The 24,543-nt window shown below is 40.3% G+C and overlaps 1 long non-coding RNA gene across 2 annotated transcripts; it reads left to right on the forward strand.

Moving 5' to 3' along the window:
• Positions 1-51: 51 nt before the first annotated feature.
• LOC128782491 (uncharacterized) lies at positions 52-6,979 on the forward strand. 2 transcript variants are annotated; one of them, XR_008428812.1, is made up of 4 exons: positions 52-138; positions 254-394; positions 4,752-4,840; positions 6,730-6,979. It is a non-coding gene; the product is annotated as an uncharacterized LOC128782491 (long non-coding RNA). The 2 variants fall into 2 exon arrangements; XR_008428811.1 differs by having other exon boundaries at positions 52-394.
• The last annotated feature ends 17,564 nt before the right edge of the window (positions 6,980-24,543 follow it).

Here is a 24,543-nt window from a genome sequence, read left to right on the forward strand (position 1 = left end):
GTTGTGTCCCCATTGGTTGCCATGGTCCACGTCACTCCCCTGCTGCCCATCCCCATTGGGCGAGGGGGGCTTCCGCCCCCGTCTGCCCGCCCCCTATATAACTCCGTGGTTCCTTTGTCTTGGCACCATCTTGTCCACGTGAGTGCTAGGAGCGGACGCTGCTCTCCACTGCAGTGACCATGTGGCAATAAACCCTCTCCAGCAAACTGCAAGGCAAGGTGTGCCATTCCTTCGCCCCTTTGTCTTCTCCCAGCATCGGTTAGAGAACTCAGCTAGCCCACGCAGAGGCTCAGCGCCAGAGCCTCCGAACCGTGGCCCCAGTCCGGCCAAGAGGCAGAGCCTAGCCGGGCTCCCTAGAGCTACCCAGGACCGGGGGGAAGAACGCAACGCTGCAGTAAGTATGTAATATTATTGATAAAGGACAGGTGGTTTCAATACAGTTATGTTTAGATTTGCATCTGAGCCTTCTCATATCTAGAAATATGAATGAAATATGAAATACTTTTAATACTGCTTATTCAATGATATCAAATAGTTTTACAGGTATCAGTATTATATTCTAAAAAACAGTTAAAAGTTGTGGTATGCATTTGGAAAGATGAGAAAGTGATTTACCTGGAATAATGCAAAAAAATAATTTCAAGAGCCAGGGACAAATGTTAACAATCTCAATTGTTAATCATCTACTCTACCCAGGCAAAGATACTTTCAACAGAAAAAAAAAAAAAGGCCATTACTACTTATAATAAGTCCAACAGTTATACTTTTATGATTAAATAAATCAGCTTACTGAATTAACCAATGGTCTTCAAGTTTATAGCTGAAAGGGTCTTGTTTGTTATCTGCATACAGTAGGTGAAGAGCTAATGGGTCACTTTCCAGACTAGAAAAGCAAATACCATTACCATTTTTGAAATCTATCCAAGAACCAAGTAGTTATAGACTAGTTGGTAGACTGTAATAGTTGGCCTGCTGCTGAACTGAACAGGCTACCTGGTCTAGACATTTAGGCGCAGATGACAGAATCCTAAATTATGCTCTACTTGTATGTACATTGCATATTTCATACACTTAAACTGCCTATGTAGACTTCAGTGAGCAAAATGCTAGGACAATTCATATATTTTTTCAAGGAAATCAGTTGTTATAGCACTTTCTTTTTAAATTTAATTCTAAAATTACTTTATTCCATATCATTTTTGAAGGAGTAAAATTTAAATGCCGCAGCAATAAACTTCAGAAGTCAGGTTGTTTTTATTTTCAGTCTTTTATTTTATACTAGCATCCTGTAATCTCTAAGTCCAGTTCTTCCTTCTCTCAGCACAGAACATCTGTTCTTCAGCTGAAGATTTTCAGTGGAGTCAGGGAGACCTAACTACTAATCTGACCTCTCCAGCAGAGACAGAGGAGAAAGAGTAACTTGGGATGTCTTTCCTCACAGGGAATTTAATTTGTGCATTACATGGGATTATAACACTCTTGCAGTTAGTTTGATAATACCCAATATTTTATCAAATATTCAATATAAACTATAGCTGAGTAACAACTTCATAGTAGTTGTTCAGGGCATTTATTCATGACTGGATATCCAAAATGATCTAATGAAAACAGAATTATCATATGAGGACATATGATAAACCTTATTTTCTATATGAAAAGGAGGAAAAAATGTTGCCCTCCAGGTATTCCACTGTACACTGTAACCACAGATGGAGTGCTTGGCAGCAAATAGATAAAAGAGTGGAGTTGCTAGCAGCTGACTGTGACCTCACTGAGTTAGGGAGAGGCCTTGATAAGTTGTTGAGGGGGTCTTGCTGTATTGGGTGAATTAGGAGGCTCGGATCAGATGCCCTCCAGAGATATGTACACAGCCCTGAGTTTAACGTCCATGAGGCCAAAGGGAAGAATGAGTAAACATGAAGTAAATGAATGTTAACCCTTCAAATAAAACAAAACGAGAACAAGCCAAATTGCAAACTCAATCAAAAACCAAACCATGCCAAGGCAATCTCTTTTCTTCCTTAAACAGCCTAATAGTCTCCTGAGCAAAGGAAAGCACTAATCACATGTATCAGGTTTGTCTAGGAAAGCTTTTGATAAAGTTGCACATAATATTACATAAACCTGCAGAAGCATGAGCCAGAAGAAAACAGTATTTGTTAATGCCAAAATGCCAATCGTTATTAATAGCACATTGTCAACACAGCTGCCTTGAGCACATACTTTTTTTAAAATTTTACTCCACCATTACTCAGATTTTGAGGGGGGAATTTGGGGAATACCCCATGTATGTTTATTAGATATAAACCAAAATGAAAGAAAGAATAAGCATGCTAGAGTACAGTATCTGAAAATAAATTTATAAATTTCAAGTCAAGGTCTGAAAGGTACTACTTAGTTATATGAGTCTATCACCCTTGTAAACTCAACATTTCTTATAGGTAGAAGAGTTTCATATGTGTTTACATAGAGATATATTTATTTGTATATATCTGTGTGTATATAGATTCCCATATGTGTATATGTGGATACAGGTATATGTATGTAAATACATATTTATATGCTGTATTTATTTGTGTACGTGTACTTAAACATCAGCCAAGGCAGGTCAAAAATAACATCATGGACAAGATCCCCCCAGGGAGGAACAGAAATTATTCCGTTCCATGGGATCTTCTGAACAGGAGTCAAATCAAAGCTTTAGGAAGTTTTGACAATCTGCAAGGTCCCTTAATAGAGTTATTAGCAATGTCTCATTGGAAAAGCTATGATAGATCTGGTAGGCATTTGACCTTTCTGCTGAAGAGATCATTACTATCAAGTAAGATTAAGAGTGGTTTCCTGTTCTAGTCTGACTTGAAGCTTAACCACACCAGGCAAGAACATATGCTGCAGGAACTGATTTACTGTTGGAAACAAAAACATACTGGAAACAGTAACATAGAACAAAATTGAATCCCCCAGCCCTCCACCCGAAAGAAAATAATAGAAAAAAAACCACTTGCGAGCATGCCTGCAGCATTTTCATAACAATAAACTAACTAAATAAAAAGCATTTTTAAAATAATATACTTGGATTCCTTTCCTATGGACCAATACAATAAACAGGTCATATTATCTTCCTTGAATCTTAGCATCTTGATGCTACCCAGGATGTATATATCTGTTATATACATGAAAATCAGTTAAAAAAAAAGAAAGGAAGATTACTTTTCAATATTCAAAATGACAAGTGAGTCCTAACTTTTGTATATGGACTAAATGGTTTGGCAATACCTGGTATGTTTACTGCACAGAAATTCACTCAGCCTTTCAGTAGAAGAAGCTATGGCAGGAATGTAAAAGAAAACCTCAAACAAAATTGTCGTACTATGCTCAAGAGGGAATGTCAGTATGGCCTGGCTAACTTTGCTTAGTCACTGTAGAACATGCTGCTGGGAGGAATGCTCGCAATGGGGGCTGTTGATAGGTAAAAAAATGTAGGGAGGGATTAAGTATTTTCACAGAAGTATAGAAATATAGTGAATTAGCCAAACACTTAAGACAGCTGTTGCAAATGTCTGTCCTCTGGGAAGAAGTTTTCTCAACACTACCTAAAGTACAAGACTGTTACGAGATGAAAACAAGAGTGCTCGGAATTGCTTACCAGCTGGCAGCGCGCCGTATTTATGAGTCCATATGAGGTACAACTGAAACAGATAATAAACCACCATGTTCAAGTACTGAAGAATTCCAGTCATTTGTATGATTCACAAAGTGAATGTGAAAATTACTTATTAATTGTATAATACGTTACTTTTTCTATAGTTAATATCAGGTAATATCGGCAAGTTAAAGAGTTTCATGAAGCAAGTATTGGTATGAAAGACATCTATAAATTATGATAGAATTCTAGCTGAAATAAATGGAAATGAAAGATCACATGTCAAAGCCTACTTCTTATTCCAGAAATTTACAACCTGAAAACCAGAAAGCATCAAATAACTAAATATTTCAAGTAATAAACACGAAAAAGTCCACTTGAGGACTATATTCAGAAACTTAACAATATAATCTATAAAAAATTTTGTGTTTCTTTTTGCACTTGTGTGGAAAAGCCAATGAAATGCATCAGATATGATCTGCTGATGCAACCCTGTAAATTTTAGGCAATTGAATTTCATCCACCTACTAAGGAAAAATCAGCAAAGGTTTTCTCGTCTACTTGCCACTGAACTCTTAATAAGTTAACACAGGTAACACATGGTAATTTATGAATTATTTAGTTCAGCTATTGCCTACATTTGCAAGTTTAAGGACAGCCTGTGAACTTGTATGCAAAAGCAAATATTAAACTAAATTCTACCCTAATGATAAGTTTTTGTTTTTCTCTGTTCAAACAACTGCATTTTTCTATTCTTTCTGCTATTAATGGATACAAAACAGTAAAAGAAGTTTTAGTATCACCACTTATAACTAAATTCACACAAGAAAAAGAAAACATTATTGGCAACATCCATCAAGGCAGTTTCTTGAATCAAAAGTAAATTTATTACAAAGCATTTTTCAAAGAGAAATAGAAAATAACATAACCTGAAGAAATAAAACATTTTACATAGATTACCAGCAGTAAATGGCAGAGAGGAAGCTGGATTCCCAAAAATGTGGGTAACCCTGCCAAGAGGAGCAGCTCTTAGCAGCTGTATCAGGTTTATACATTGCAACTACTTCTGAAGTACTAAGGACACAAGATCTCTGTTTCTTTTCTTAAGAGGTGTAGCATGTCAAGGCACTGAGAGAAGCTACACATCCCTGTATGGGAACTGTAATATGCTGCTGTACCAACAAAGCTTTCTGACAGGTATGATACTAAATGTACATTATATGTACATTCTATTCTGGAATATTTTAAGTATCTCTCTAAAATCAAATTATTAATTTATTTTAATGCAGAATAACTGCAGATGATTTATCATGAAATATTCTGTATGCAATGTCTGTGCAAGGCAGCTGTATCAATGTTGTTGAAGCAGAGCCTATTTGTATAAATAAGTGAATATGCCATATAGATAGAACTTAGTAACTGATAAAAGAGGTCACTAGGTACATCACTACAGATCACTACAGATCACAAACCACCTCATCCAAATCCTGAAGGGCTGCCCTGGTGTGCATCAGGCCCAGCATCACCAGCCAGGCAAGGGATGGGATTGTCCTGCTCTGCTCTGCACTGGGGCTGCCTCACTGGGAGTGCTGGGGGCAGTTTTGGTGCCACAATATTAAAAAAAAAATTAAGTTATAGGGCAGTATTCAAAGGAGGGCCATGAAAAAGGTGAAGGACCTTGAAGGGATGCCATATGAGGAGTGGATGAGGTCACTTGTTCTGCTCAGGCTGGGCAAGAGAAGACTGAGAGGAGACTCCATTGCACTTGTGAGGGGAAGAGGAGGAGCAGGCACTGATCTCTTCTCTGTGGTGGCCAGTGACAGGATCTGACGGAATGGCCTGAACTTGTGTGGGAGGAGGTTTAGGTTGGATATGAGAAAATGGTTTTGTACCCAGAAAAAAACCACTGGGGACTGGAAAAGGCTCTCATAGGGAAATGATCACAGCACAGTCTAACAGAGTTCAAGGCACACGCTGTGATTGTTGGGGATGGTCCTGTGCAAGGTTGAGAGGTGACCTCTATGATCCTTGAGGGTCCTTCCAAGGCACATATTCTGTAATTCTCTGATTCTGTAATTGTTTCAAGGCCCTTTTGTCTGCTGACCTATTGCAGTAGTCTACCATGGCTGTATTTAGATGGTATGTTATGATTAAATCATTCTCTCTTTCCAACTGGTGAGTCAGATTCCTTTTTTTATTCTTTCTTACTGCTTAACTCTCTATTTTTTCCTCCCCTCTAAAATCAGAGGGAGTACAGAGCACAAAATAGGTTACTGGATCTATTTTACAGTATAAGTTGCTTTCCATTTCTGTCATAATTATATCCTATCAGTCATGATTTCCCTTCCCATTTTGCGATATTTTGGGTTGCCTATTATGGAGAAGAGCAGTGAATATGCATTAAATACAAAAGATAAGACCTGATACATCATTCATACCTGGTATGTTTTACTTCTTGTTAGTATTTACATAAATGTGGGCAGCTGCTGAAAGGCCCTTAAGTATAATTTGAATGCATTAATTGTAATCTCTTAAAACTGAGGTCTGGGGGATATGCTTTTTTTCCTTCTACTGATCAGTTGACTGTATACATCAGTAATTTCAACACAACCATGCTGTTCTTGGTGATTTTCTAGTATGGATCAAAAGTTCTTTCTTAATTAGGGTCACTTATTCAAGAAAAGGTACCTTGCTACATTGTTGATATCACAAAATTTTCATTAGCAGGCACCCGCCTCAGATATTTTTAAAAAAATTTTCTTTAAAATGGCATTGCTAGAGACAGCCTGTGTCATGACCCAAAATTATCCTATTACAGAAAAGTCCTCCTGTTATAAAAATTGTGTGTGTTACAACAATCAGAGTGCTTATACTGCTTGAAATTATTTATATTAAATACCAAAAGGAATTGCAAAGACATGATTGCATGGGGTGCATTTCTTTCACTCACTTTAATGACTGTAATAATAGAAGCTAAAAAAAAAAAAAAAGGGATAAAGCTGAAATGTACTGGAATTGGAGTGAATATGAAACAAAAAATACAACCTTTGATGTGAACACTGTCAAAACCTTTCTATGTTTTACAGATGCAGAAGAAACGGCAGTGAAGTGAGTGAAACTGAAGTACTAGGCTAATACTCCATCCCCTGCCAAAAAACCCAAACCAAACCAGAAAAAAAACAAAACAACAACCCCCCCCCAAAAAATACACAGAACCCACCCCACAACCTGTTAGTCTAATCTGACTATTACTCTGCACATGAAATAGTCTTTGAAATGTCTTAAAGATGTCAACTAAATACCTAATCAATAAAGATGGAAGAACCTTGCCATGAACTTGCAGAGGCATTGACTGTGTGGTCTGTACTCTAAAATATTTTCTCTATGTATTAGTAACTTGCATGATTTATATACCAGTTCTAGAAGTCTTAAACACTGCTACCACCTGCTGGTTAGTTTACATTTGCATCTACTAGCTCATCAGCAAAGAAAGGAAAAAAGGAGGAGAAGCATATTCTGAAATGCTTTTCAAAAATAATTTTGCTTTGCTATTCCATCAACATTATCTAATTAATCTCTTTCTGTTGTCATAGATGAAAAATTTTAGTGTCTAAGTTGAAAAATCTTGTTATTTTCAGAAGGAGTCACTTATAGTAAGAGTGGTCTCTTATATTGCTTTCCTCCATTTTCATTTTTATTTCCTGTAATACACCTTGTAACTAGGTCACTGTTGTCTGCTGTGTAGTCTTCCATGTTAGAAAAGACAAATATGTCAGTATGCCATACTACTCTTTTACCAGCTTAGACAGTGTTGAATTCATTGTTATGGTGTCTGTAGATCAGAAAAGAAAAATAAAATACGTATCTTGAAAAAATTGAAATAATTGTCAGCAGCATTTCCTTTGTATTAAAAAGACAGACACACAGTAGTTATCATGACAACTGAACTTTGCAGTTCAGGGTTATGCCAGAAAAAGTTCTTATCCCATAATGTTAATTAAAGTTAATGGTGGCAATATAATCCCATATTTAAAAGCTTACTGCATCTGCCTTAGCAATTAGCAATTCATACAGAAAACACTACAATCACTGAAAAGTACACTTTTTTCAGTCAAGAAATCTCTCCTAAAATGATTTCTAATAAAGTTGTGTATCAAAAAGTTCAGTTAAATATCCAAAAAAAAGAGGAATAGAAGTCCCTCTTTAACTATCTGCTTGGAAAAAACCCAGCCAGTACCATCCAGCAGTGAAATCCACAGGCAAAAGGACAATGAGGAGTCTAAGACAAGATACTTTGATCAGGATCTATGCTTCTTCACATTTCCTTTATTTTCAAAGCTATGATTATGGTCCAACCCATATTAGAATACCCCTAGATTTCAGGTACTCTTTGCTGACTCCAGCTATTTTTAAATGAGGTATTTGGTCCAAAACTGTGAAAATTATGACCAGGGATGGTGATGCATATTTGTCAAGTTTATCACTGAAGAGCTGTATTGCTGCATATAATAATTTCTTGGTAACATTAAATTCTTCTGTAACTTTTTCCAGAATTCTCTAAAAATTTCAATAATTTGGTATTTTCCTCAGGTTGGCATGAGATGTTAGGCTAGTTCTAAATTAGAGTTAATGTTTTTTTTAGTTTTATTCCCTATGTTTTATAATGTTAGTGTTCAGCACAAAATACAAGAAAGTCTCTGTGCAAGATTCTAAATTGTCTAATGCTTATGTATGATACAAGTGAAAATTCACTAATTAATACTAGCCAAGTCTTGTTGTGGTATAACCAAGAACAGAATCCAAGCCTTCAGTTTTAGATCAAAGTGGGAAATTTTGCCATTATATCGCGGCCTGAAGTCTTGGGGGTCTGTCTGGCCCCCGGGCAGCAGCTGCTGTAGGTATCCCAGATAGCACTGTGCTGATGAGGTGCAGCCTGTTTGGGCCCTCCGGCTAGCTCCGAGCCACAGGCAACTTTAGCAAGCACTTGTGGAGTGATTTCAGCTCTAGTGAGTTCAGCTCTCAGTGATTTTAGCTCTGTGCTCACAAAGTGCCTTGGCAGACACAGGGATGGAGAGAGGTGAAGGCTGTGTGGAGTTCTGCGGAGATGTCTTTATTGGCAGCTTCTGCAAAGGGTTCCAGTGACAGCTCTTCCATCTGAACTGGGCAATGGTATGGGTTTATATAGGCTATTGAGGGATCAGGATTTGTCCTATGGCTGAGGTCAAGGAGCATACGACCTATAGCCTTACAGAGAGATACAGGGGTCTGATGTGCAGAAGAGGGGCAGCTCTGTTCCACTCATCATGACTCTGCATTTCTTATCTTAGGCTAGTGACCACCATGGAGGCCTTGCAGGGCCTCTGACTACTACAATTATATTCTTTCTTAATTTATCATTCTGTCAAAAAAGCCCAGACCTGAGCTACAGAAAAAGGTGCATTTAAACCTTACATTTCCAAAACATTTAAGTGCCTCTTTTATTTTACCCCCTTAAATATTAGTTTTGGTGAGAAGAGAAGCAATCAGGCGACCAAAAAGAAAAGACAAAAAATACAATTTTTGCTGTCATCCTGCCAGCTGGGTGGAAAGCAAGATATGCTAGCAACATCATAAAAATATCTCACTGCATTTTTAATATTTCTAGACCATTTTGTATCAGATAGCTCTGACCAATCATCCACTTTTTAATGCTTATGTTAACAAAACATGTCTATTGGTTGTATTAGTCAGTTTTATGCCATGCTGTTAGGATAGCTTCTGAAATTGAATACATTTATCCTACATTTCCTGACATCAGCAAATGTTTATAGTGATGAAGAAACAGAAGTGCCTTTAGCCATTGAATATTCCTGGCTAATCAGTCTGTTGAGTAGTTGAATTAAAATGGACTACCAAATAGAGAGAAGAAAAGAGAAATAACAAGGTGTAATGTCTAAAATGAGGTGTAAGTTCTGCTACAAAACACGTTAAAGAGACAGTTACCTGCATTGGCTTATTTCTGCTCTTGTTTATGTCAGAGGGGCGAAGAGAGGCCACACCTAGGCACTTTCAAAGATTCTATCCTAACGGGTTCATGAACACTTATAACATGGTGACCAGGCCTTTTTTTTCCTCTTTCATCAATGCTAGTTCCAGAGTAACAGTAGTGTATGCAGTTACCGTGTTAAAAATATTTTTGTTATGATTTGATGATATGTGGCAGTGCTGAACCTAAAACTGAAAGTTTCCTTTCTTACATCCACACACGTATGTCCTACTGTGGGATCTAGCAATATGTGGTTTACATGGGAACACCAATCACTGTCATTTTGTGTTGCTGAACAGAACAAGCTCCAAGAAGCAAACCCTTAAAAATTTGGAAACGTTGTTCCACTGCATCAGTTGTTCCACATCTGGCTCTTTCCAAATATTTCCTGAGGTTGCTACTATGCATACTAACTAACCAGCTTCTCAGCTGAGCCTGTTCAGGGTGGTTTTCGTATTCTATAGCTGGAAAAGAACTCAAGCCCCAGCACTTTAACAAGAGTTGGATTGTTTAGACTTGTGTATCAAAGTGAATTTAGAAATAAACTCAGCATATAAATGGTTCTATTTTATTTCTAACGACATCTCAACATATGATTTATTTCTTCAAATAAATTTATTTTGGCACAATTTGCACATATCTGAAAACCACCATGTAATTTGGCACAAGGCTACACATTTGGCAGCCTCTGCTTAAGAAAGGTCCAGAACAAGAACCGTGTCACAAGCCAGCACTGAGATGCATTAGGCGGGTTGCATGGGGAGGATTTCAGAGTGGTTGCTTGCACCATGTCAAATCAAAGCCATTGCTATTGTTTTTTTGTTTTCGGGAGCATTGAAGCCATGTGGAAAAAATGTGTGTGTCTGTCCAAGCCTTTCTCACTCCATTCAGAGTGCCCCTCCCTACCTCAAGTTCACTTAAGACCTAGAATTTTTCATTTCCCAGAAGATGTTTTCAGAGTTGTAACCTTCAGCATATAGGCCTGTGCGGCGTTCTCTCTTTCTCCTCAGTCCGGGGCAGCTCCGATGCCCTCTGGCGCTGCCTCCCCCCAGACTTCCGGGTTTGCCACTTCTCTCTCACGTGCCACTGGCACCAGCACGCGAGTCGGGGTCTGCCTGGTTCTGTCGCCCATACTACAGTCCAAGGTAAAGAGTGGAGGAATGTCCAGATCATCCACGAGGAAGGCAGGAAGGCTTTATTGTCGCTGAGAGCTGCAGTGGGTGGGCAGCGACCCGCGCTTCCCACTCTACATGGGGGAAATGGCGCCGGGACCCGGGAGGGAGCGGGATGATATAGGGGATGTGATAAGGAGAGCAGACACCGCCCCCCAATCTGTGCGGGTGACGCGATGATGACGTAGGACATACCCCACAGGGACGGACACCGAGCCTTGGGCTGAGTGGGATCGTGGGGATGGGGCGGTGGACATGGGGTTTCCCGGGGCTGGACGGGGGAGTGGTTACAGGAGCGGCAGAGGGTATAGCCCAACGGCAGGCAGCATGGGGCCAGAAACTGCGGGGAGGGGGGGAACAACATGGGGGAAGTGCGGGGGTACACAGGACTCGGCTAGCTAACACAGATAAGAGCCCCTAAAACCCAATCCCAGGATGCAACAGGCCTGTAAAAGTATTTTTATTTACAAGTAGTCAATACAATCTTTTCAGACATTCAGGCATTTGACATTTTGTTTGGGCATCCATCACATACTCTGCATACACTGAATAAAGTCCTATCTCACAGTCCTTTTGGAAGTTATGTCCAGCAAAGTTTGCATGACGTAAAATAAATTCCATTTCAATTATGGAAAAAATAATCTCTTCTGTGTATTTATTACCTTAGTGTACAGAAGGGAAAAGTAAAAAAAAAAAAAAAGAAACCCCTCCAAAATACAACCAAACAAAAGAACAACTAAAACCTAAAAACAACAACCTCACAAGCATTTAAATTCTATAGATGATTAAAAGTTCTAGAATTACAATGAATTAACTTCATATTCCTATTTGAGGAAGGATTAATGTTGTGACCCAACCGATTGGCTCTAACCCACTTATTCCCAAGGAAAGCACAAAAAGAAGTTGATAGAAGTGACACAACCCCGAGACCAGTGCCAGAAAGCAGCACCACAATTGCAGAAAGAGGATTTTTATTCCACAGATTGTACTCCAAATGGTGAATGGAGTTTGCTGAAGTTTGGTTCTCAATAAAATGCTGCTCAAGTGCTTTACAATAATTAGGGGAGGGGAGGAAAGGATAATATTTCATATTAGTTTGTTAGTATTCTTTAATTCTTCTTAGGCTCATTGTAATTTGATTATACTTTTTAATGAGACCCCTGAATCTTCACACTGATACTGTGGTCGATGGCAACATTACAGAAATTCTGCACACCTTTTAAAAGAGATGGGATTTTGAAAAGGCTCAGCGAAGGATATGGAAATAAAGCCTTCTCTCTGTAGTTCAGTGGAGATTCTGGACGCTGCTGAGGATTTGAGATAAGGAGGGGAGGTGGCCCTCCAAGCACCTGAACATATAACTTGAACATTCCTCACAAGTGGTATAGTAAGTGGTTTGATTTCAACCATGTGACATTTTCATTTCCAGTTCTGTTTCTAGGACACATGTTTGAAAGAGAAGAATTCCCCTGAAGGCCAATTGGATCAACTTGAAAGTGCAGTGTTCACCTGGAAAATTTGCATGAAAATTACCACATAATCTACATTATATATTCTCCACTAATATTGTCTGCTATTATTCCAGAGGAGAGACCACAACTAGACCACACTAAGCCATGTGGAATTAGGGATCTGTATCTCTCCTGACCCATTGTAAATTCTATTTCTCTTAGAAGATGTTATGCACAGCGGTATACATCTGTCAATATATTTCTGCATTTCCTCCAGAAAATAAATCTTGACAATCATAAACCTCTAAGGAGGGAGTGATACTCGGTGAGAAAGATGAAAGGCAACATGGAGGCCTATTTCTGCACCATCTGCTTATTCTTGAGAAGGTACTTGATATTTCATGGACTTTCTCACAAGGTGGAATTTCTATTCCTTTGTCTGCGTAACCTTTATAGGAAAGAATTTTTTACCTTTCTCAATAAAACAGTGTAAAGAGAAAATATGAGCTTCTTAAATGCTCCTAGAGAAGCCGGTTGCCTTTGAAAATTAGTGAGTGGTTCCTTATCAGTGCAGGGAATAGGAAAGCAGCTTATATTAATCCAACTCAATAAGTTCAGGGGAACTTTTTTTTTTTAAGATAAAGCAGTCTCTAAAGGAAAAGCACAATAAATAAAAATTACAATTCCTACACATGCTACCTTTACAAAACTATTTTGAAATATTTCTCATGTTTATCTGGTCAAAACAAGATTGTTTAATAAAGTATGTTAATTTTTTAATCACTTACGCTCTTAAATAGCAAATAATATCTCATCCTGTTTTTTATAACTCTAATCCTACCAGCTGCTTTCAAAAGAGGTTTTTTTTTCCTTAGACCATTTAATTCTTGAATCTTTTAATCAGATCTAAAAGCTTTTCATCCCTACTTCTGGACTTCTCTCCAAAGAGATATGTTTAAAAATTTGTTCATTTTATTCCTGTCATTACTCCACCACTACCTTCAATGATGTGGGTTTGTTTTTTAATTATTTGATCTTGGACATATCCTCCATCTTCTGGAAGACCACAGAGATGTTTTTTCAATCAAATACTTACATCTGAACCTGTCACTGAAGCAGGACATGTTGTGTAAGTTGCTTCATATGGCACTTTATTTCAAAAAGCCATCTTCCAAATAATATTTTCATCTTGGGAACAGACATATTTAGGGGTGTGGTTTAGTTGGCATTTTCTAAATACATATGAAATACAAATTTGTATTTCATGACCTATGCCTTTCTCCAAGTTTTAAAAACCATTTAGCTGTGTGTTTTCCATAGTAAGAAGAGCAAATCAATAAGGGTGTACAAAAAATGTGCTTTTTCATGGGATCTTTCTACAGTAAAGGTTGCTTTTAAGGAAAAATTATATAATACTATAGTAAATTCATACAAAAAAGCAAGTAGCATGAAATATTTTATAATTCTACGATTTTAAGCTGAAAAGTAGCAGAACTCAAAATAATCTTCTGAAATACCCCTAAGACCTTCCACTCCTTTAACTGTATTCATTAGAGGACGCTTGAAACCTCCCTGAAATGTCCCATTCTTATTTCAGTGTAAATATAGCCTGTTATGAATACTAAAGAATAACCACCTGCTTGATATACTTCTCCCGAGACAAAAGAAATATCTGACCTTTATTGGAATAGTATGCATCAAGTTTTCTAGAAATTGTTAAAATAACAAAGTCATGGGAATTTTGTGAAGCTTGTGCCAAGTAGTCCTTAATAGTTACCACTAGAAAACTATTAACAATACAAAGCAGCAACAATTGATGCCTAAATATTTCTGTGTTCAGTTACCTCACATTAGCAAAAACTCACTTCTAATTTAGAGATTCCATTCTTTATCCATGGAAGACCATGTGATCTGTACCTGTCCCTCACAACACCGCCTTCTTGTCACATGTGCCTTTGGCTTAAGCAGATCACCAGAACTCTCTTGCTGAAAACATTCGGATGTTTGACTGATACTGTGTCAAGAAGTTATCCCAGATAAAGGGCAAGACAAAGCTCTTAATGTAGAGCGATATTTCTGAGTGAAAGAAACTTCTCAGCAAAAAGACGCGCAAATGCAAGACTCAAGAGTACTCATTGTCCCCATATAAAACAGGGGAATAACTTAAGCCTCCTTAAATTTTTTTCCCAGTGAGATTTGCAGCCAAAATTATACCTCAAATCACCTTTTAACCACAGATGAAGGCTTAGAATATTCACTTTCAGAGACAACATACCCCAGGCTCCTTCTCGCATAATTTCCCTTTCTCTGATACACAATCCTTCTTGGGTTCCTATCTATCTCATCCATGTCACCATGAAAGTAAGGATAAAGTTTTAGCTCATTTTTTCTAGACAAAATTAAAGGAGGGATTGTTATTACTATGTGGATGGCCTGATCCTTGTCAGTGATTACAAAGGAAATAGGTGCTCTGGGACCTGATGTCCAAAACTCAGATCTGTGGCAGACAGGTGGCTGCTAGTACAGTCAGGTCTCTCATTCAGCAGAGACCAGATACACAAATGTACACTGTACAGCAATGAATGTGTTATGCCTTAAAGGATCTGTCCTGATTTTTTTCCACATACCTTTATTGTTCTCTGAAGAAAGCAAGCATAGTTGCCATCAGTGTACCAATTCAGTCACTATCCAAATGGAAAAGCTTTCCTTTAGACACCTTTCACACACATTCTTAAAACAGAGAGGAAGTAAACACCAGGACAGTTTCATAAGGCTCACTTGTTTATATATGTAGCTTTTTCTTTAGAAAATGTCTCCATAGGGTTATAAGTCATGGTACACAAGTAGATATTTAAATTGTTTTGTGGCCTCTGAAAAGCATAAAGCAGTTAAGGTGCTCCACATTTCTCCAGCCTGTGTTTACTGACAGCATCTTGGCAATGAATATGCTGTTTTCCATTGATATTTCTTTGCTAGGTCATAAGTTAAAAGCTTCTTGGTTATATTTCCTTTTAACAAATTTTCCAGAGAGAATCTCATCAATTTTCTAGTGAAGGCCATGCATGGTGGTAACAAAAACTAGATTTTTTTCTAGATTTTTAATTTCCAGTTTATCTTTCAGTCAGAAAACCAGTATATTTTTACTAAAAAAACCCAAAACCAAAAATGCAGAAAACCAAATCAGCACAAGATAACAGACAGAGCTCATAAGTAACTTAAAAGTAAAATTTTCTCCAAAAGTTAATAACAACTTATTTCTTTGAACTACTATGTACTATCAGATTCTTCATCGTTTCCCAAGAAAAGTGTAAAAATAAACTAACATTAGGGGTGAATTTAAGTACTTGGCTTATCCATGTGAAGTTCACTGTTTTCAGAAATCATATTATTACATCAAACACACTCACATGTTTATCACTGTATCTCACATCAGAGCTATGAATCTGGCCCTCATGGCAGGTTCAGCTATAAAGATGCCCAAATTAAGGCCCCAAATGAAAACACCTACAAATCACACTAGTTCATATGTAAATATGGATGTTTTGTAACCTTGGGCTGGTTATACCTCCAAGGGTTAAATATATCCTGTAAAAGCATTGTCCTCTGAATAGAAGTTTACTTATGAAGCATTGCCCAATTGTACTTTGCTCCATCTCTTCACCTTTTCAGCATTTAATGCCTTCCAAAGTGCTGCATGTGCCTGTTTCCAGAGTATCCTGCTCACGTGATTAGCTTACGAGTGCACTTAAAAGATTATCCTGAGACCACATACCTTCAAGGCCCTTGTGGCTTTTATTAACAGAATGTGGTTTGCCTTTGAATATCACAATCCAGCTGTGGTTTATTATGCAGCTCTGAGCACATTGTTTTTAATTTCTGGAAGTGTCTGAAAAATAGTTAATTGTCCATTATATATATAGATTTCAGATATTACAGCAACAATTGGTTGATGTAACTATTACGGCTTGGTGGTCCCCAGGGGTCTGTCTGGCCCCCGGGGCAGCAACCGCCATAGGTGTCCTGGATAGCACTGTGCTGATGAGGCGCAGCCTGTCTGGGCCCCGGGGCTAGCTCCGAGCCGCTGGCTACCTTGCGAGCACTTGTGGAGTGATTTCAGCTCTCAGTGATTTTAGCTCTGTGCTCACAAAGTGCCTCGGCAGACGCAGGGAAGGAGAGAGGTGAAGTCTGTGTGGAGTTCTGCGGAGATGTCTTTATTGGCAGCTTCTGCAAAGGGTTCCAGTGACAGCTCTTCCGTCTGAACTGGGCAATGGTATGGGTTTATATAGGCTATTGAGGGATCAGGATTTGTCCTATGGCTGAGGTCAAGGAGCATATGACCTATAGCCTTACAGAGAGATACAGGGGTCTGATGTGCGGAAGAGGGGCAGCTCTGTTCCACTCATCATGACTCTGCATTTCTTATCTTAGGCTAGTGACCACCATGGAGGCCTTGCAGGGCCTCTGACTGCTACAACTCCACTTTCTGTATTTAGTAAAAATGCATGTCCTATAGTTCTTTTGAAACAGTGGACAAGGCGTGAGAATATAGTTAACACAATGACAATTACAACGAAAATCCACAAAATTCCCTTAACCAAAGATGCAACCCATCCCGTTAATCCCCATTGACCGAAAATGTCATTAACCCAGTCTGGGTTGTTTACTACTTTTAAGTCCTTCACAAGTTCCTTCAGTTTCTGGATGTTTGCGTGGATGGATTCCGAGCGTGAAGAGAGGTTGAAACAACACATCCCTTCAAAGTCTTTGCAGCCATGTCCATGGGCTAGCAATAGGAAGTCGATTGCTGCTCGATTTTGAAGTGATGCATGTGTCGTGGTTTTTTCTTCCTTTAAAAGATCACTTAGGGCGGCAGAGGTAGCGTTGGCTTGTTTGCTGAGCCAGCACCCTAAGTGATTTATTTCCCCAAGAGCTTTAGCTGCAGCTACCCAGGGTAGGAATAGGGAGACTGCAATCCTTTTGGTTTTATTCCAATCGTATAATTTTGGATTGCAATTTTCATCAAATTCTGTGTAGGATCTTTTGTGGCGTTTTATTTCGCTTTCTTTTTTCCAATTATGTAACAAGGTAATATTTGGAGTGAGGGTGGAAAGTTTTCCAAGGCTACAGGGACCTCCCTGAAGGCGGGAGGGAATCCCAGCCCATACTCTGTCACCACAGATGAGAAACGTTCCCTTGGGTAATACTTTGGGGTGGAGAGAGGATACAGAGATCACCTGAGCGGTGTAATTGCACCAATCCGGATAGTTATAGGCTTTATTAATGGGTGATACATCCTTTCTGTATGTGTTTTTTGTCTGGTCAATTTCTGGCCAATTGCTCTTTGGATGTCTAAAGTAAAATTTGACGCAGTATGTTGCCTTGGAGGACTCCAACAGGTCCAATTCTTGGGCTTCCTCTTGAGCATTGGGCAACATTTTTGTCCACTCGTCCCAAGTATCTACCTATCTAACACCTATCTATGTTGGGTCTCTTACCTGTGGTGCGGAGTAGCTCTGAATTGTAGGCGGGCCAATCATCTGCTACGAATGGAATCCCTACTAAACATGTGAAAAGTGGGTTATCAAGGCTTCCCATGGATAAGCACATGTTATCCTGTTTTAATGTTTTCACAAAGGTTACCCAAACATTGTGGCTAGGCTGTGGGCTAATCCAACCGTAGGCATACTGTATGTTGAAGAACATCCAGGCAGTGGTGAGGACAGCACTGATGGAGATAATTTTTATCTTTGGATAAGGATGGGGCTTCTGATAGAGAATATACGCGACATTTGTTATCTTTATGGTGGTAGGAGAGGGTTTTCTCCCTTGTTCCTTTCCTTCCCTTCCCTCCCTCTTTTCTTTTTTTTTTTTTTTTTTTTTGCTCTATAAGCTAAGGATGGGGGAGTGGGTGTAAGGTTAGAGGTTTTTTGGTAAGAGTTAACAAGTTAGGAAGGGAAAGCAATAGGGTTTTTTAGGGTAAACAAAGTTAATAACATCTCATTCAGAGAACAATTTGTGTTCAGTCTGTTTCTATCTTATGGCTTAACTGCTACAGCAGAATGTTTTTTCCACTTTCTGTTTTGTCTGCTGTCACATAATGGGATGGTCTTTTCTTCTGTATGTGGACATGCAGCAACGTCTTCGTCTCCAGGCAGAGCTTGTCTGATTTTGAGGAGGTCTTGTATTTGACTCCGGAGAATTCTTGTTGCTGTTTGTGGGAGTAGTGTTTGCAGTGCCTAGGTATGGCTTTATGTTGTTTCCTGGGTACCATCTTGGACCAGATGTTAGTAGAACACATGCATACCCTCTACCCCAAGTAATCAGCTGGAAAGGCCCAGAAATTTGATGTGTTTCCAGGTCCTTCACTAGCACTGGTGGTTTCTCAGTGAGCTTTATTTGGGTGGTATTTGTAAAGTGGCGAAGTATTGGTGGGTCAGGCTCTGATGTTGTACCATTTAGAAAATTGATGACGTAGAGAGCCTTGCAAAGTCTCTCAACTGGAGATATGATTTTTGTCTCTCTTCACTGCTGATTGAGGACTCTTTTGAGGGTTTGATGTGTCCTTTCCACGATTGATTGTCCTGTGGGATTTGCTGGTATACCTCTCTTGTGTTCTATTCCCCATTCACTGAAAAACTCTCTTAATTTTCGAGAGGTATAGGCAGGTCCATTGTCCGTTTTGATTTGTTTCGGTACTCCCAGGGTGGCGAATGCAAGGAGGAAGTGCTTTATGGCGTGCTGTGTAGTTTCTCCTGGATGAGCTGATGCAAATATTGCTCCCGAAAACGTGTCAACCGATACATGCACATATTTGAACCTTCCAAAAGGTGTGAAGTGAGTTATGTCCATCTGCCACAGCTGGCAGCTATTTAGTCCTCGGGGGTTGACTCCTGTCCCCATCGAGGGTATCTGGTAATTTTGACAGTTTGGGCATGTGGGGACAATAGCTTTTGCTTGATCTTTTGAAAGCTTGAACATTCTAATAAGGGCAGGTACATTTTGATGGTAGAATGCATGTGACAACTTTGCCTGGGCAAAGATGTCAGGAACGTTAGCAGTTTCTATTGCCATGGCCAATGTGTCCGTTTTCCTATCCCCTTCTGTGATGAAACCTGGGAGATCAGTGTGCGACCTCACATGCATTATATGGTAAGGTTTCTTTCGGTGAGAGATTAAACGTGTTAATGCCGAAATCAATTGATGTAACTTTGGATTGGATTGGAAACCTCTTTGAGAAGCGTGTGTTCTGCTCTCATAGCTATACCTGCGACATATGCAGAATCTGTGACCAGATTAAAAGGTTCGTCTTTGAATTTCTCAAAGACAACTGCTGCTAATTCTGCAATCTGTGGAGATCCCTCCACTATTTGGATATCAGACTCCCAATTTTGAGTCTTAGAGTCCTTCCAAGTCATTACAGATTTGTGGGATGACCCTGAGCCATCTGTAAAGATTGCTAGAGCTTTGAGAGGTGTTTTACTTTGGACTAATTTTGGGGTCAGATTAAAGACTGCATTAAAAAGTTTGTGTTTTGGGACATGAATGGAAATTTGGCCTGTATAGGTGTCTAGGGTGGTTTTCATTGGTCTGGAGCAAATATAGTTCCAAATCCCCAGTGGTTAGTGGCAAATATATGCACGTGAACTCACACCCAGAAAGGGAGCGGAGGTGAGTTCTGGCCTTTTTTATTAAATGTCCCATTATTTCCTGGAAGGTGGTAATTGTCTTTGAAGGTTGTTTGTTTGTAAAGATCCATTCCAGTATCAATAAAGGGTCTCGGAGTTGAAGATCCCATTGGAAGATCAGTCCATAGAACCGAGGTGCTTTTCCGAGGATGACGAACTGGAAGGGCAGCTTGGGCTCGAAGCAATGGGCTTGGTGTGAAGACAGGGCTTCTTGGACCTTGGCGATGGTGTCTCGGGCTTCTGTTGTGAGTGTGCATGGAGAGTCTAGGTCTTCATTGCCACGAAGAAGGTTGAACAGAGGAGTGAGGTCCTCTGTTGCAATTCCTAGCAAGGGGCGCACCCAGTTGATGGATCCGCACAGACTGTGCAAGTCTCTCAAGGCTTTTGGGTCGTCTTGGATAGCAAGCTGCTGGGGTACGATTGTCCTTTCTCGGATCAGGAATCCAAGATAAGTCCATGGGTTGGCATATTATATTTTGTCCTCACGGATCTCAAATCCTGCTTTTTCTGTGGTTTCGATTGTCCCTTTAACTGCTTTTTCTAAGTAAGTTTTTTCTGATGCACAGACCAGGATATCATCCATATAGTGGTAGATGATTGCCTCTGGAAATAAGTTCCGAACAGGAGACAGAATGTGAGCGATGTACCACTGGCATATGGTGGGTGAGACTTTTAGTCTTTGGGGAAGATACAACCAATGGTATCTTTTGAGTGGAGCCTCTCTGTTAAGAGAGGGAACGGAAAAAGCGAACCATGGAGCGTCCTGGGGGTGCAGCAGAATGCTGAAGAAGCAGTCCTTAATGTCTCTGATGGCAAGTGTCCAGTCTCGAGGCAGCATCAATGGTGAAGGCAGGCCAGGCAGGAGGGCACCCATGTCCTCGAGTACTGCATTAATTTTGCGAAGGTCATGGAGGAGCCTCCACCTGTCCATCCCAGGTTTTTGCAGTACGAAGACTGGAGAATTCCAAGGACTGGTGGTCTCAACGATGTGACCTTTGGTGAGCTGTTCTTCCACAAGGGCTTGTAGTACGTGCAGTTTTACTTTAGAGAGGGGCCACTGGTCAGTCCAGATTGGGTCTTGGCATTTCCAGGTGAGCTGAGGTGTATCTGGTAGTGCGCGCTCCTCAGTGGTCCCAGTCAGAAATCCTGACTGGGAATATGTAGGGAGGCCCCCCATTGGGATAGAACATCCCTTCCCCAAAGGGTGATGGGGGCTCTTACCACGAATGGACGGATGGTTGCCAGCTTGCCTTCCGGCCCTCCGACAAGGATGTTGTGCTTGCTTCGCATGGACACTGTGGCTCCACCGATCCCTGAAATCATTCCTGCTACTGGTTGTAGTCCCCAGTGTGCTGGCCATTCCGAGCAGGCGATGATGGTCATGTCCGCACCGGTGTCCAGCATCCCTGGCAGGTGGAACTTTTCTCCTCTGTAGGATAGACCGCACTCAATGGTAGGCTTACTTGGTGCCACAACTTGTGCCCACATTACTGTCGGATTGAGAGGAAGCTGTTCCCTGTGATTCTTTGGAAGTAGAAAGGCTTGTGCGATAGGAGTTCCCTTTGAAAGAAAAAATGGTAAGTCCGTGCAACACAGCTGAACAGAGATTTCTTGTCCTGGGTGCACTGTTTGTACCTCTGGAATGACAAAGACTTCCCTTGGCCATGGAGAGTGTCACCTATAATTAAGATGTTAAAAGGACCACTTTTGGCCCATGCTTGCCTGTGGGAACATGATAGACATCCTTATTATTAAAGTCAATGGATAAAGCAGTTACCAACTGGCGCCGTGTTCCCATTTGTGTCTCTCCGTGGGTTGGATCTTCTCCACGTGGCCTGGAATCTGCTGGGATGACGCGTGACTGGATCTGGGTGGCTTCTGATTTGCTGTCTTTGCGCAGGAATTTCCTCAGCTGCTGTTAAGCTGCTTGTGTTAGCTTTTTCTACCGCTTTTGCAATGTAATGAAAGAGAAATTTAGTAACAGAAAAGTCTTCTTTGGTTTGGAAAAGATATATTCTTGTCCCTACTAAGTCCCAAAAAGAGTCTGAAGCAGTCATGCTTATGTTAAAGTCTGGAAACTGAGAATGGATCCATGTTATAAATTTTTTCAAGTTAGTTTTTGAAAGATTGCCTTTAGAGAAAGAAAAGTTGTTAGCATTTAGGATTTCTAGGATTTGTAAATATATATCTCTCGTTCTGGGATTGTTTTAATTTACTAGAGTTTGATCCCATTGCTGTAAGTTCCCTTGCCCCCCCCCAGCAGTAAAAAAGAGAAAAAAAAGAAAAAAAAACCAAAAACTGAGACCCAAGTTAAAAGCGCGCAGAAAGGCTGTTTTAAACTTACACTTTTTTCAGCCGAAACTGGGTCAGAGACTGCTGGGTGGGTGGTCTGCTCTGTCCAACTCCTGAGGACTTTTGTCCCAGATGGCGATGTTCAGGTTCGTTGGACGCCTCTTCCAGATAGCTTCTTCTATAATGGAGAAGTTACCCTCAGAGGGTCGTGGCGGGCCGAGGCAGTAACGATCCCCGAAGGAATGCTGCTCTCAGGAGTACCAGGATGTCCGTTCTCCCATTCGGGCTGCTACGTATTATGGCTTGGTGGTCCCCAAGGGTCCATCTGGCCCCCGGGGCAGCAACCACCGTAGGTGTCCTGGATAGCACTGTGCTGATGAGGCGCAGCCTGTCAGGCTCCTCTGGCTAGCTCTGAGCTGCTGGCTACCTTGCGAGCACTTGTGGAGTGATTTCAGCTCTTAGTGATTTCAGCTCTGTGCTCACAAAGTGCCTCGGCAGACGCAGGGAAAGATGATGTCTGTGTGGAGTTCTGCGGAGATGTCTTTATTGGCAGCTTCTGCAAAGGGTTCCAGTGACAGCTCTTCCGTCTGAACTGGGCAATGGTATGGGTTTATATAGGCTATTGAGGGATCAGGATTTGTCCTGTGGCTGAGGTCAAGGAGCATACGACCTATAGCCTTACAGAGAGATACAGGGGTCTGATGTGCGGAAGAGGGGCAGCTCTGTTCCACTCATCATGACTCTGCATTTCTTATCTTAGGCTAGTGACCGCCATGGAGGCCTTGCAGGGCCTCTGACTGCTACATGTAACTTCTGTTATCTTATCTTTAAGCAAAAAATAACTGCTTTTTAGATGTGTGGGCAGCCTAGCTCTCCATTATGAAAAGAACATCATATGTTCATTAAATTTTAGGATCAAAATCTTTACATTGCAGACAGAGCATATACAATCCTTTACTTTTAAAAATGTTCTTTAAATTGTTGTTTATGTCCACTCAGCCTGAATTTGAAAGCATAATATTGTTTTGCATCTTGCTGGGTATCTATTAATTAGTGGTTTTAAAATCCCCAAAGGACCATCACCATCAAATATATTGATAAAAAGAAATATCACTCTTAAATTCAAGAAATTGTAGTGACTTGCCATTAAGTAAGTGAAGAATAACATAGCTGTTTGATAAGTAGTTCAAGAGACTGCTTACAAAGCAACAAGCAGAATAACAACATTATGATCATGTGATCCCCTCTCCATTATCATATTTAGTTGTATTTTGTGAAGTGGTAATCCCATGGCCACTGGTCTGCTAAACTTCAATTTGAACATGACATCTGTCTCTCCCATATTTACTCCTCACATGGTGCCTCTGGCTGGCTGCTGAGTTTCCATTACAGTATGCTGGGGGAATTGGCAATGGAGGTGTTATAGGTAAAAATTGACTCAGCCGAATTAAAAAAAAAATTAATAATTTTTATTATAAAGATAAAATTCTATCTGAGCCAGCCACAAAAGAGGACAGTGCCGAGCCCGGGATCGGCACTGGGTGAGACACAGGTTCCACCACTCTAGCAGGGGGTCTCTCCTATGCTTCACACCATCCGTCCTGTGCGAGCAGTTTTTATACAGTTTATTTTGCTCGAGGCTGGGATTTTGGTGATCAGCTTTTTCTTTCTACTCAAAGTCCCACATATTTATGACGAGGTCCGGAAAGCGATGTACATCGATGATGGAGTTAAGGGAAACCCGACATTGAGATGTATCTCCCAGAGATTCCGAACCCTCTCCGAGCAAGCCACTTACATTGACTTGTAAATGAAGCCTTGTCTGCAATGGTTTCGACATACATGAGACAGCCTTCCCCCCGCCCCCACTCCTGCCCTGGCTCGCTTGCTTTGAGTCTATATTTTTTATCATATAAAAACTCCTATCTATATATATTACTCTATAGGCATGAATTATGCCTATTACACATAGCAGAGGCAACTGTGCATTCTTTGGTTTGCTTCTGCTATTTAATACCCTTCCCGATCATGTTTTCTTCAGGGTCAGCCTCAAAGCAGACCTCATGTAGCCTGTTGTGTATCTATCTGTGTCTTCCAGCTGCTAGGCACTCAACTCTTAAATGTCTCCCCTGCATGGCTGCTTAGTGAACAGAGTCAGAATGAACTATTGTCCACAATCAGACTATGTGGACTCACATTTCCTGTGCTGCTACCTTTTCCAATCAGCTGTGCAACTGATTGCAAAGGCAGCAGAAAATGCTATTATCATCTGCAA

The sequence above is a fragment of the Vidua chalybeata genome, chromosome Z (genome assembly GCF_026979565.1).
Source record: "Vidua chalybeata isolate OUT-0048 chromosome Z, bVidCha1 merged haplotype, whole genome shotgun sequence".
Taxonomy (NCBI): Eukaryota; Metazoa; Chordata; class Aves; order Passeriformes; family Viduidae; genus Vidua; species Vidua chalybeata.